The 13,959-nt window shown below is 34.0% G+C and overlaps 1 non-coding gene across 1 annotated transcript; it reads left to right on the top strand.

Annotated features, from left to right (window-relative positions):
- The first annotated feature begins 1,940 nt into the window (after positions 1-1,940).
- On the top strand, positions 1,941-2,024 carry TRNAL-CAA (transfer RNA leucine (anticodon CAA)). The gene has a single exon. It is a non-coding gene; the product is annotated as a tRNA-Leu (tRNA).
- The last annotated feature ends 11,935 nt before the right edge of the window (positions 2,025-13,959 follow it).

The raw sequence follows: 13,959 nt of genomic DNA, 5'->3' as shown, positions 1-13,959 counted from the left end.
TCTTCAGTACCAAGTTCAAGTTTGGCTTCTTCTCTAAATTTTTCAAGGAAGGTAAGAAGATTGAGTGATATCTATCAGAGGATTGCAAATCAAGCACAAGAAGAAAACCCAATAGGCGAGACAATGAATTTTTCTTTATTAGCCAACGTTGATTTTGAACCATCATGTTTTGAAGATGCATGTACTAATGAGGTTTGGGTGCAAGTAATGAAAGAAGAGATGGATTCCATTCACATGAATGACACTTGGAAGTTGACAGAGCTTCCACATGACAAGAAAAATATTGGAACCAAATGGGTCTATAAGACCAAGTTTAATAGTGATGGGAGTGTTGAAAGACATAAAGCAAGATTAGTTGCTAAAGGCTTCACTCAGAAGTATGGCATCGATTATGAAGAGACATTTGCACCATTAGCAAGACAAGAGACCATTAGTTGATTTCATTAGCAATTAGCAAGTATTGTAGGGAGCTTGATGTTTCTAACCCACACAAGCCCTGATATTGCATCTTTAGTTTCACTTGTTTCAAGATATATGACAAATCCATCAAAAATACACATGAAGGTAGCCAAGAGGATTTTTCAGGTATGTGAAAGGGACTTTAAATTTTGGTATTCATTACTACTCTTCTGAAAAGTTCAATCTTGTTGGCTTTAGTGATTTAGATTGGGGAGGTAGTATGGATGACCGTAAATCTAAATCTGAAAAATTGTTTTTCTTTTGGTTCTGGTTTGATTACCTGGAGCTCGAAAAAACAAAGCATTGTTGCCTTCTCATCCATAGAAGCGGAGTATGTTGCAATTACCTCAGCAGGTACACAAGCTCTTTGGCTCAGAAAAGTTTTGGAAGAAATTGGAGAAAAGCAAATTCAGCCTACAGCGATTTATTGTGACAATGTGAGTGCCATCAAGTTAGCAAAGAATCTGGTTCATCACAGTAGGACAAAGCATTTTGACATGAAATATCACTTCATTCGAGATTTGGTGCAGAAGAAAGATGTTGAATTGAAGCACATTAATACTCAAGACCAGCTAGCGGATATATTCACCAAGGCAGTTGCAAAAGCTCAGTTTTTGGCACTACGAGACAAAATTGTGAAACCACTCAGCATCAAGGGGGGGTATGAAGATAGTTGATGTTGTTCGTGCATGCATTGCTAGTATTTTTAGCTTCCACCACCAAACACGTCATGCACAACCATCCACACAACAGTGCATTTGTCCACACAATAGTGCATTTGTTTTTTGGATTCGTTGTTAGGAATTGAATTAGTTTATAGGAACTGTCAGTTCAAATTCTAAGAATTAAGCATGTATTAAGCTACTCTTTGTAACAGTAAACTCTAGTTTACTTTCTCCCACCGTAGACTTTGTAATGCTATCTATTATGCATGTATTTAGCGAATAGCTATCTAGTTTTAGAGTCTTTTTTAGGTTCATGCATGGCTGTAGCTAAATAAAGACAGTCATCATGCAGTCTCAGTTAATCTCCATCTTGAATTAGAGTGTGCTATGCACCGAAAAACTACAATCTTTTTTTTTAGACTTCAACATTTATAAATTATTGATCTCTGTATTACTTTATGCAAACTGCAATAATATATATTTGTGTTTGCAGAAACAGGGGCAATCTGTTTTTTTATTCTAAATTGTGATTTCTTTCTGAATTTTTTTTTTTTTTCAGTTATTATTTGCTCTCTCTGTTATTAATTTTTTTTGTTAATCATCTGGTTAGTTTCAAAATTCTACAGTATAAACGGTCTATCTATAGCAATTTGAGCTATCTATCAGTACACAAAAGACGACCTCGGTCAATGAACTAAAACTTACGAAAAATAAACACGCGTATACTGTTTTCACCATTAAAATATTATAATTAGAAAATAACATACAGTAGAAATACACTAGACAAATCTTAAAGTTTGAAGATTATCATGTAAGGTCAGGATGGCCGAGTGGTCTAAGGCGCCAGACTCAAGTTCTGGTCCTCTAACGAGGGCGTGGGTTCAAATCCCACTTCTGACATCTGTTTTGACTATATCTGAATGTAAGTTGTTGAAGTAATGAAGGTAACACAGCGTATAATCAGTTTTAAGGGCATTTTATTTAGTTGTATGATTCTCACATAGGGTGCAAGAGATCCCGAGTTCAATTCTCAGAAAGCACTTAAATGATGCGTAATCCAAATTTGATATCTTCTTGCTGAGAGTAGTTTCCTTTTTGTGACCGGCGCCTGAGTTTTCGCCTCTTCTCCATTCAGCTACGATTGATTTTCTGCCTCTTCTTCATTCAGCGCTTAAATGTAAAACTGTTGCTATTATGAGTTTTTTTAAAGCACTTTTGAATATTAGATCAGAAAATTTTAAACAGAAAAAGAGAACGTGACGCCTACCTTAACTCAGTTGGTAGAGCGGAGTACTGTAGTGGGAAATAATTGCCTTAAGAAATCCTTAGGTCGGATGCACTCCTTTCCTTTTGGGAAATTACCTCTTTCATATTACAGCGAAGTATAGCTGGAACATGGAGAGTACTCCAATGCACATGAATATAAAACAACAGCTAAGTATTAGCCAAAAATTTCTGTCGAGGAGTTGTATCACGAGGATGAAGAGCAATAGGACATTATGTTGCTCGGAAATAATGAAGGGTTTTCATTGGCTAAAATCACGTAGGATTTAATATTATAAGACAAATCTTATGGAACAAAATGGTCTCAAATTTTTTTAGGTTACAAGTGTCTTTATAGAATTTGTACTATTGAAATATAACTTTAATCTATTGTCAACAAGTATGCTTATAATGTCAAATAAAAATTTGTAAATTTTCATGTATGGTAAAGGAAGGAGGCAATCTAGAATCTAGATTAGAGATGCAATTCCATCTAGTCATTGAAACTTGTGTACATATGAAACAGAGATTTAAAGAAGATGAAAAAAAAATCACACTCTTTGAAGTTTTTATAGGAAAAAAATATTCTTACAATTTTATCTAGTGATGTATGTGTGTCACAAAATATTGTACTAGAGAGGCTCACGACAAGGAATTTTGTATTAAGAGAAGAATCAAGACAATAGTAGGGGGAGGATCAAGACAATAGAATAATCATTAATGTCAGTTAATTAAAGTACAATTTTATAAATTTTAATTAATTTTAAAGAATAATACATTTGAAAAAATCGAGCATTATTTGTGGGTGAATACCTAGTCCTATAGGCTTGGTCTGAGAATAGGCAGAAACGAGGTCTGCAGCTAATAAGTTACACAATGCGCAAATTTTCTTTGGAAATATAATATCGTTGCACGAGTCTATCTATAACAACTTGTGCTTCAGTCAAGATTGGCTTAAATGATCAAATCCCAACCTATAATGTAGTGTACATCACAAAACTAATGAGCATTAGAAGTAGAACACCTTACACTTGTGTCTGGAAGCCCCTTTGAAGTACTAACTTTACTATGCTGGTCTATGGCTCCATGAGAATGGACTTGCAGAATGAGCTTGTAAAGCTTCAGAAGCGTGATGACATATGCTCTCACATTTTGCTGCTTTTTCGAACCCATGGAACCCATGGAAATGCATCCTGTTTTCTCAGAGGTACTACAGTCAAATTATTTTCCTCCTCCTTTGGACAAACTCTTTTCCGTCTTTAAATTTAGGACCTGACCCCGAAGATCTGAGTCAGTTATGTTCAAGGGTTTTCTCATCTTAATCTAGAGAAAAGCTCTCTAAATACTTACAGTCGATAGCATCATGCTACTCATGAGATTGATAAATTCTTTCAGATTCCAACAAAAGAATGTCACTGTAGCTGGATGGAAGTAATGTTTCATAGTTCACAGTCCTCTAATTTTTATCACCATTTTAAGATTGTCTGCGCAGTGGATATAGCTAACAACAAATTCAAAATCTCCTCTATTGTGGCGAAAGAATAGGAAGTAGATAAAACATTTCAACATGATCTAATGATCTGATGATGCCCAATAAGAATTTACAGTGGAACAGTTTCTTGAAAGATTCTGTTTAGTTTTTTTTTTTTTAAAAACACGATCTAATGATGCACACTGAGAATTTTACGAAGAGTTTCTTAAAAGAAACTGCTCAGTTTTTACTAATGTTTCACGCTTCGTGAAGGATGAGATCAAAATGACCTAAATGGGTATTGAGGTAAGTAATAACAGATGGGAGATAGAATTAAATATATACCTTATAGTCAACAAATACGAACAGAAATTTCTGGAATTCTAGAAATCAGAAATATGAACAGGTCAGAAAAGAAGAAGATTTTTTCTGCGTTTAAAGCAAACGCATCGAAAATTTCTTTCTATTTATCGCCAGAACCGTAAAAAACCTATATACCTTGTGTTTTCCAGGCAAACCTCTTTAGATCGGTTCGATTGTATCGAACAAAGCTATGCACAGTTGACTCATAACACATTCTTTATATAGCTTCAGTCTGGGCTATATAAGAAAGAGTTTCCTATGCACATAATACATTTTCTGCATAGTTAAACCTTTAGATCGTTCATCCATAGAACCTGATCTCTCAGCCTATTCTTATAGGCAGAACATCACATCCATTCGATCCACAGAAATTCCATTGTTCATCGCTGGAATCAGTGGCAATAAGCCCTCAAGGGAAGCAGCTGAGATTGGTTTCCAGATAACACGGTACAGTTACATATTGAATGCTTATGTCCATAGAACTCGTACAAAAGTTATAGAGCCTACAGTGGTAGACATAGTCCGTAAAAGTGCTTAGGGTACTTATGCATCAACCGCACTCGACACAACGTTTTCAATAAAAAGTTGATATTCTTTCATTTAAAATGACGACGGCATGACTGAGCTTAACAGGCGTTCTTAAACATGAATGTTCGTTTTTATTTTCCGAAAGCACACTGTCTAGTATTTATTGTATAAACTGGATCAAAAAGTACACATTTCAAAGTGTGGCTCAATACCTTCTTATAGATGCCTCAATTATAGATGCTTCAATAACCATGCACTTAAAATTGCTCATATTTATGGACAAAAAGTCCAGTAGTGTGCACAAATGTCCCAATAGTTGTGCACAAATTGACCAATTATGTATCCTAAAATGAATATAATTTTTTTGTGGTATAAAAGTTCAATATTTTTGTCTTATATTAAGTATGAATATTTTTCTATCTCATATTAATAACAAACCACATAATGTCATCTAAAACATTATGAAAAAAACATATAATTAAACCAAAATATAATATATTATTTAAAATTTATACATAATTAAAAAATACAAATTCATATCTTATTCTAGGATATTAAGTGTTTTAATAAAATTTAACTTCCATCGATTTCAAAAATATTTTTATTATTTATTATTTATTAAAGCTTTTAAAACAAAACATTGATTAGTTCCAATGCAATGAACATTTCTATCATGCATGCCAAAGTTTAATTATATAAACATAAGGTAAACTATACTTTTATAGTTATTTAATCATTGCTTCAAATGATAAGGACCCCACATTCTAGCTAGTATAACAAGTATTGGAGGTGCACAACCACGGGGCTTTCTGCCCTATAAATTCCCACGGCTATCGAGCTGTACCTACCCTTGAGCCCCATGCCTGTCGGGACTGAACAAATATTACAATCTCCATGTGCGAAAATACTTAGCAAATTGTCTTGGACAGGTGCCCGCACAACCCAGTACAGATAAATAATACCGATGAGATTTTCAAGGGAGCTGATTTCCGGGCCAGGAGGAGACCAAAGACCCAGGCAACAGAAATCAATTTATTCAGAATTAATGGGCCGTAACAATCATTCAATTGAATGTAAGTCAATAGTAAATTATCTATGATTAACACCCCTTTCATATCAGTTACTCTGAAATTTGTACCTCGACATTTCTCACTGCTCGAGAGCTTTTTGAATTAAACGTAGGTATTCCGTATGTGCATGCGTAGAAGCTCAGGCAGACAGTCCTAGGGATTTTCTCTGGCTGTTACTTCCAAGAAAGGTAAATGGTTCTTAAAGGACTGGATTTGACCTACAAATAAACTAATCCAATGCGTTATCTCTTGTTAAAGAATCTATTATTTAAGATGAATTTTCATTTTCTTTTTGTTATTTAAAACGTTAAAACGACCATAGAACACACAACACTAAAAAAAAAAATTAGACAAGAAAGGTACCAAACAAAATTTATACAGTTTCATCATAAAGGGTACATCCACTCTCAAGCAAGGAAATCTATACATTATTAATTGATATCAATACTACGTCGAAGACGAATGATCATGTGATCATTGGGCTTCACATTCCTAACACTTTTAGTGTTTTAGTGGAAGAGCAGCAGTAGTCTTTATAGCTAATTTTGTGCACCCCAAGCTCTTAAATAGTATATTGGATTTCAACAATTTTTTTATAATTTTTACTAGGTGAAAACATATTAAAAATAGGTGTTGGGAGAAGGATATCTCTTAACATATTTTATATATATCTCCACTTTATCACCAGCTTGTTATAACAAAGAAGAGTAAATAAGGAACATGAGATGTTACTGGATACAATATAAGAGTTGCACACTCCTCACTAATTAACATCAAATTATTCAAATTCTATGGACATGTAAAATTTAATCTTGTATTGTTTTTATGTACACATATGTGCTCTGGTTGTATAGACACCTCTTGGCATAACTACTTATAGCTATTATTCTAGCTTCTCCATCTATGGTTCAAAAAGAGATCATTTCAAAGTGTTATCTAAAACATATTTTATATTGCCCTATTACACATTTGATTTGGCAATCAAAAAAATTGCATAATTGATCCAATACTTATGCATAAATATCCCAATAATCATTTATTATTAGTGCCATTAAAGTTACACAATTGATCTAATTACTAACTTTTTTTATCCCAAAAAATGGATACTAGATGACTTCTAGTAGGCTTTTAATTAAGGAAATCCAATGAATGACAATTGAAACATGGGTGGTAATTAGTTTTGTTTTTGATAAAGATAAACAGGTTTTACAGGGACCTGAAACCCAAAGTATTATAGACCAAGGCCAGCAACCAACCAGAAAATAAAACTAAGAAAAACAGGGGACAAACCCCACATAGACCGAAACGGAAAAAACCAAAACAACAGAGCCAAAAAACAGGGCAAAGCACTCAACTAAGTGAGTGCACCAATTCAATATTTTTCTAAATAATCCTCTTATTAATTTTCTCCAAATCCTCCATGATGAATCTGGAGGTTCCCTGGTCCTAGTTCCAACTCCTTGTTCTAGTGCAAGGAGTTGAGCTAGTCTTCCCGCCAACAGCACTCTGTCCACCCTTTAAGGCATTCTTTTTCTGCTTTCCCCTCAAGGGAGGGTCACTGACGATGGTCCTGGTTCTATAGTCGGTCATCATGGAGTTAATTTTCTCCAAACCATCAGCACTATTGTTCATCGTCTCCCTATTGATTTCCACCAGATTGTTCAGGTTTTCCTTGATATCACTCACATACTCTTTTAGCCTCTCAATTCTACACTCATGGACGACCTTCATAGTTTCAACATCTTGAGAAATCTTTTAGATCATGCTCATGATCTTCTCTATTTTACTAGGCCTAGGGGATTCTGTGAAAGTCTCAATAATTCCCTTAATCCCATCTTTCAGGGATCCAATTTCCTTATCCACCCACTTCCAGCAGCTCTCCTAACTTCTAGTAGCCTCCAAAAACATATTTTCCAACACCCTATCCTCCTTTTTCTCGCCTTTATTTTCCTTATTCACAAACTCTTGTTTCTCATCATCCACATTGATGGGGATGTCCAACCTAATCTTGTGCTCCAGGACTTTGGACCCACTAGATTTGGTTAATTTCATTTTCTTTTTGGTGGGGAGCTCCAAGTCTTGCATTTTCCTGCTACTAGATTTGAACTTACTTGTCGCCCACCTTGGAGGATTGGTTATCCTGCTACTGTTAGTTCTCGGGGTCACCATAAGCTCCCCTTCTTTCTTTGGTATATACTCAGGGTCCTCCATATCCTTGATGTCACGCTAATCCATGGCAGTACCACTGTCATCCTCATCCATCTTCATTTCATAAACAAGCTGCACATCAAGATTAGAGGAGGAAATATGGATTTTATCCTTGGGGGAGGGTTTCACTTCATGAGCTTGGGCGTATTCCATAATCAAAAGGATAAGCCCTTCATGAATCATAGAGTTATCCTAGTTTTCAGAATGTTTAACTAAACTATTCTCCAAGGACAAAATCAAGTAGAAGGGGATGGAAATAATTCTACCATTCCTAAAATGATTTAAGATAGTAAAATGATATGAAAAAATGCTAGCATATCTATGTAAAGACGTAAATCGAGCTAACTTCAAATAATAGCTGAAATACTCTTTATTCTTAAATAAACTCATAAATTAGTGAATAAATCTATTTCATTCCATTTTTCCATCCATAGCTTCATTTGATCATTTCATTTAGATCGTAATAACACGAAATTTCTATAAAAGATAAATATTCTTTATTCAATAAATCGATAAAAGTAGTATTTCGATCATACAATACTTACGCATTTCAAGTTGTCGTAAGTTCAATAACAAAACAATACAAAGTAAAGGGTGAGATGCGTCCGTTCATCTGCAACCCTAGCTATCGCTAATGCAATCTTTAGCATGAGGACGAGAATAAGATTCAGACGCTTTTTCCACCCAACCTTGAAGCTTACGCTTCCCCAGAATTCTTGGTCAATCAAGAATACCCGACCCTGCACGAACTGCTTAGTAGAAGAAATTCGAAAGGCAAGATGGAATCTAGTGCGTGCCTAGAGGATACAAGCATTTTCATTTTTCTAACTCTTTTAAGAAACAAGCATTCATTATCAATCTAGGATATGGTAGAGAGGATAAAATAAAAGAATTCCATTATTTCAATGGTTAATTCAATTTGATTACTCAGACGAGTATAATGCCATGCACATCAAAAATAGATAGTTGGAAAAGCAACTATACTCTCTATAATCCACATTCGGCACCCATCCTGGAAGGTAACTTTCCACAAACACAAGCCTATCTAGCTTTGTTCACATAAATTCATACAGAAGACAATCTTTCGCCTTTTAATTCTAGCTTCCTATTTCTTGCAAGATAAAATACTATGCTAAGAAGACAATCTTTTGTTTTGAATAGAAATTGATAAAATAAATCTTTTATTACAACCAATCTCTTTTATTACAACCAATCCTATCTGACAAGAAACAATCTTTTATGGATAATCAAATATACATCTAAAAGAAGACAATCTTTCCCTTCTATCTTTCAAGCAATTTAAAGACAAGATTAAAAATATTAAGAAGGTGTAACACATGTATGTACCTTACATATAAATTGAATAAAATGAGTACACATTCTTTTATTCAATTATTAAAATGTTTAAATAGCATAATCATTAACATGCATTTCATTCTTATGGTTTAGAATTCTAAGTTTATCTCATCTAAACTCTCTCTCTATCTTTCCAAGTGTCGTGGTTCATTTACCTATTTTCTCAAAACATCATATTTAGTTTAAATACTAATATGTGACTTTTCATGATTTAAAACTTAACACACCGACTTCACTAATTTACTATAACGACAATCTAATATGATACAAGTTCGTAAAACACCTATCTATAAGGCTTTTCAAATGAGACACTCGATAACCATCATTATTTTTCTTGCAAAATTTGAAAGTCTAAGTCTTTCCTTGTGATATCAAAATAACTTCATTATTTATAAGTCGTTATCCTATTATTTCATCTTCTTCGTGGTTCAATCTCAAATTTTCTCTCTCTATCCTCTTACTTAATTTCTAGAGGATTGGATGATCTCATTTATGAGAGTTTTACTAAGTCTATCAACAACCTTTGAGAAATTATTTCTTTATTGTATCTCTATTTACATGAACGTAAATTTTGAACAATTAACAATGATTCCTCTTTCGACTCTAACTCTTCCATTAGTATATTGCATAGGTCTAAAACTAGATCATCCTTTAGAGAATATGTAAAGCAACCTATATGCAATTGCTACTACTTTTTAACATCTTCCATGCATGTTCTTAGTTATTTTATCATATATACCTCATCATACATTTCTCTATAAGACTATTCAAAAGCGAGTTCAAATAATTTTGTTCTAATCATGGCTTGACTCAATCAAGCTTTATTCTAATAAATAATTATATATAACTTCATTAATCACTCACTATCCTTGCATAATGATCAAAGAATTAAGGTAGATCCTACCTCCTTATGCTCTTGTTACTAGCTTGAGGTGATGGATTTGCTTCCCTCTTCACATTTGTCTTCTCTCTTTCAAGATGGTACACAACCTCTTTGACGCTCTCCATTTGTCGATTCCTCTATTAATTCTATCCTTCCTTTCTATCTTTTATTTCTAAACATTACTCTGAAATCCGACTCTAAATCTGAGATGATCATGATTGATCTTTTATGATTCGATTGAAAACTATTCTAAATCTCACTACTTTTCTCTTCTTCATTCCATTCTCTAATCCTTGGTTACATCTCTTCTCTTTTTCCCTTTCCATCTCCCCCCCTCTCTTCCAACTCAATGGTCTATATATAGTGTTGTTGTCTACCTTCCTTTCCTACTTTCGGGCTATCTCTCCTAGAGGAGGATTGATTCTAAGTGACACCACTCATGATCTAATTGCAACATAACAATCCTAAGTGGTTTTGAACACTTATGTGTTCTCCATGCAATGTTATCCATTATCCATTTCATGACACCACACCACTAAGCTGTTAAATTCATAATTATTGGTTATCCATGTGGCTTTTAATTCCAAGACTATGTCCACTTTACTAAAAATGACTTCCCTAAAATATGCAAAGTTAACTAATACTAATTTCTTTCCACACTTGTCGATCAAGGTGTGAACATTGGTGATTTATGTGGGCTGATGAACTACGTTCTATTAATTCATGCCACATTAAATAGCAGTACCAACATGTGTAAAATGTGGTCGGTGTTTTAATTTAGTAGTAAAGGGAGGAGGTGTGTTGACTCCTTCTAAACTACGCCTGCCTTAATTAATGCAACTACACATAAAACTAGCCAACTACCATATTGTATCTGCTACGTGGTGATTGGGACAACTTTATCCATTAAAGTTTCTGCTTGCAACGTGGAGTATGTTTCATAAAATAGGAAGGAGGGTGGTCATCGATGTGTATCCTTTTAAAGCAACTCACCTTAACTTACCTCCCACCACATTCGACTTGCACGTGGAGTTTGAACTTTCTAAAAAGGGAGGAGGGTGGTCGGTGGTAATACCGACCCCTCCCTTTATTTAAGGGGGGTGGTCGATGTTACCATCGACCACCTTCTTTAATATATATTTTTCTTTAAATTAACCCCGCCATTATCACTATTATAATTTGTTTTATTTTAATTTCATTTTTATTTTATATATATATATATATAAATGAAATTAAAATAAAACAAATTATAATAGTGATAATGTTTATATATATATATATAAACATTAATCTTTGTTTAAATAAATTCTTTAGTAAACCCTTTCTATAATATATATATCAGATTTTCATTACATAATTTAATTTCATAAATACATTATTTCGAATGGTCATGATCATAAAATAAGGAAATAATCACTTAAGCATAATTAAATATTCAATATACATATATATATATATATATATATAGGATTTTTATAAAATAGTTTAATTCCTCAAACCTATTTACATATTTGATAATTACACTCTTATCTATAAGTCTGTGATCGAATTATCATTAGAATTCATATACAAATGTATATAATGCATATATATTTTTTATCTCAAATGATTACGTAAATGTATAAACAAAATTCTTGACGAAATCAAATTTCACTATAATTGGATGTTGATATATGTATATGATTGAATTCTTATTTACATATACATTTTATACTATTGACCAATTTACAAAAGTACTTATTAGTATGTTTTTCCATACATTTTACATATCTGAACAAGAAGGACATAAAAACCTAGGGTTGATATTCGTTTTTGAATCGTCTACACATTTTATCTCTTTTAACCATAAAGCTTAATATTTCACCATTACTCATGCAACTTAAATTCAATTCAATCGCCACTCACATCATGCAATCAATGCACATGTATAATTATTTAAATCAATCTACTACTCATTCCAAATTCATCATTTCAATTTGAACAAACACTCAATAAGGTCATTTAAATCATCCATCTTTCAAGATGCAAATATAAATCCTAATGTAGTGTGTGAAAGATTCCATCTATCCTAACGAAATACAAGAGCTAAGACAACTCTACCTAAACCATGTTCTCCCCTTCATCATTGTTCACTTGTTCCTGCATTCACTTTGCACTCAATCGCTCATTAGCAATGACGATCCCAATTTATAATAAAAATTATTACTGATCATTCAATTGTACATAAATCATATCAGTACATTCGATATCCTTTCTTATTTCATTATCAGTTCTATTTTCATTTCATTTCAATTTCATTTGAAAAATAAACATTATTTTCCTAATTAAATAATTATGGAAAAAATAGGGTTCATGACAATCTACCATCCAAAGTGATGTACCTCATGATGAATTTTGCCATATCATCCGAGAGGGAAATTATCTCTTTCCTATTATAACCACCATCCACCATTTCCATAACCCTCTGTCATTCCTTTTCCTTATCATAAAAGGTAGCAATGGCCTCCTCACCCGACTTCCCATCTCTATAGAATTTCTTGTCTTTCATATCCAGACCAGTAACATTAGCAACCAGGGTTTCATCGACATCAAACTCCACACCAAAGGCAGTCAACACACCCTTATTCCAACCTTTAACAAAGCTTTCTGTAACAATGGAAGAACGACCACGTAGTCTCTCCAGAAAGGGCACCATCCCACCATCAGAAATTTCATCCCAAACCTGCTTATTCTTCTACCACTTATCATAGGTTGTGGGTTCAAACCTATTCTTTTCACATCCCATTTTGTAGTTTGAGCAATTCAGACAACAAGACTCTAGAAAAACCAGGAGGAAACTAAACCAGAACCAAGGTAGACTGAAAGTTCTAAAACTTCCCAAAGTGGTAATATTTTGAAATACCACCCCAACGACTCCCATCCCATTATAATATTTCATCATTAATTTCATTGGAAAGGCCAAATATCTCGACATCATTTCTTGTCAGGTTGCACAAAGTTTTCGGGAAGTTTCCCTTCCTTTCCACCATTTAACCACCATGTTATCCACTACCAAGTTGGCCAAATGATCTGTCGGTTTGTTTCCTTCCCAGAAAACGTGCGAGATCTTGAAATCCTCCAAGTTGGAAATTATTTCAAGGCAATCCTTGATTAAGTTTGAAATAGTCCAGCTAGGCACTCTACATCCCTTAATGCATTTGACAATGTTAAGCGAGTCACTTTCCAGCCAGCCCCATCTGAACCCCTCCTTGCTCGCCATGTATAGTTCTATGTGATGCAAAGGTCCTGGTACCGGTATAGGATAGGTTCCCCTAATCCAAGAACACACCAAGGACCCTAGCAATCACACAACACTCTTACGGGTTAAGGAATATCCATTTGAAAAATCCCACATCCCTTTCTTCTAAACAAAAGACTATCGGTACAAGAGCTCTTTCATTGACCAGTGCAAGTTCTCTATGGTCAACAATGGTTTGGTCCCTTTTCCAATGCAACAATGGCTAATTAAGGTTTATTTGAAGTCCCCTAGGTCAAAGAGACCTCCTTCATTCATTGAGTTTAGGTTCCCTCTACCGGTTTGGATAACTGCTGCAATAAGGTCTACAAAACCTAGTAGCCCTGCCAGACCGGTTTTCCACACTTAACTCTTTATTTCTCCAAAAGACCAGACAAAAAATCCAAGATTTTGATACC

Source organism: Cryptomeria japonica, chromosome 8 (genome assembly GCF_030272615.1).
Source record: "Cryptomeria japonica chromosome 8, Sugi_1.0, whole genome shotgun sequence".
Lineage (NCBI taxonomy): Eukaryota > Viridiplantae > Streptophyta > Pinopsida > Cupressales > Cupressaceae > Cryptomeria > Cryptomeria japonica.
Note: the sequence above shows the minus strand (reverse complement) of the source record. Positions and strands in the feature narration are given on the sequence as shown.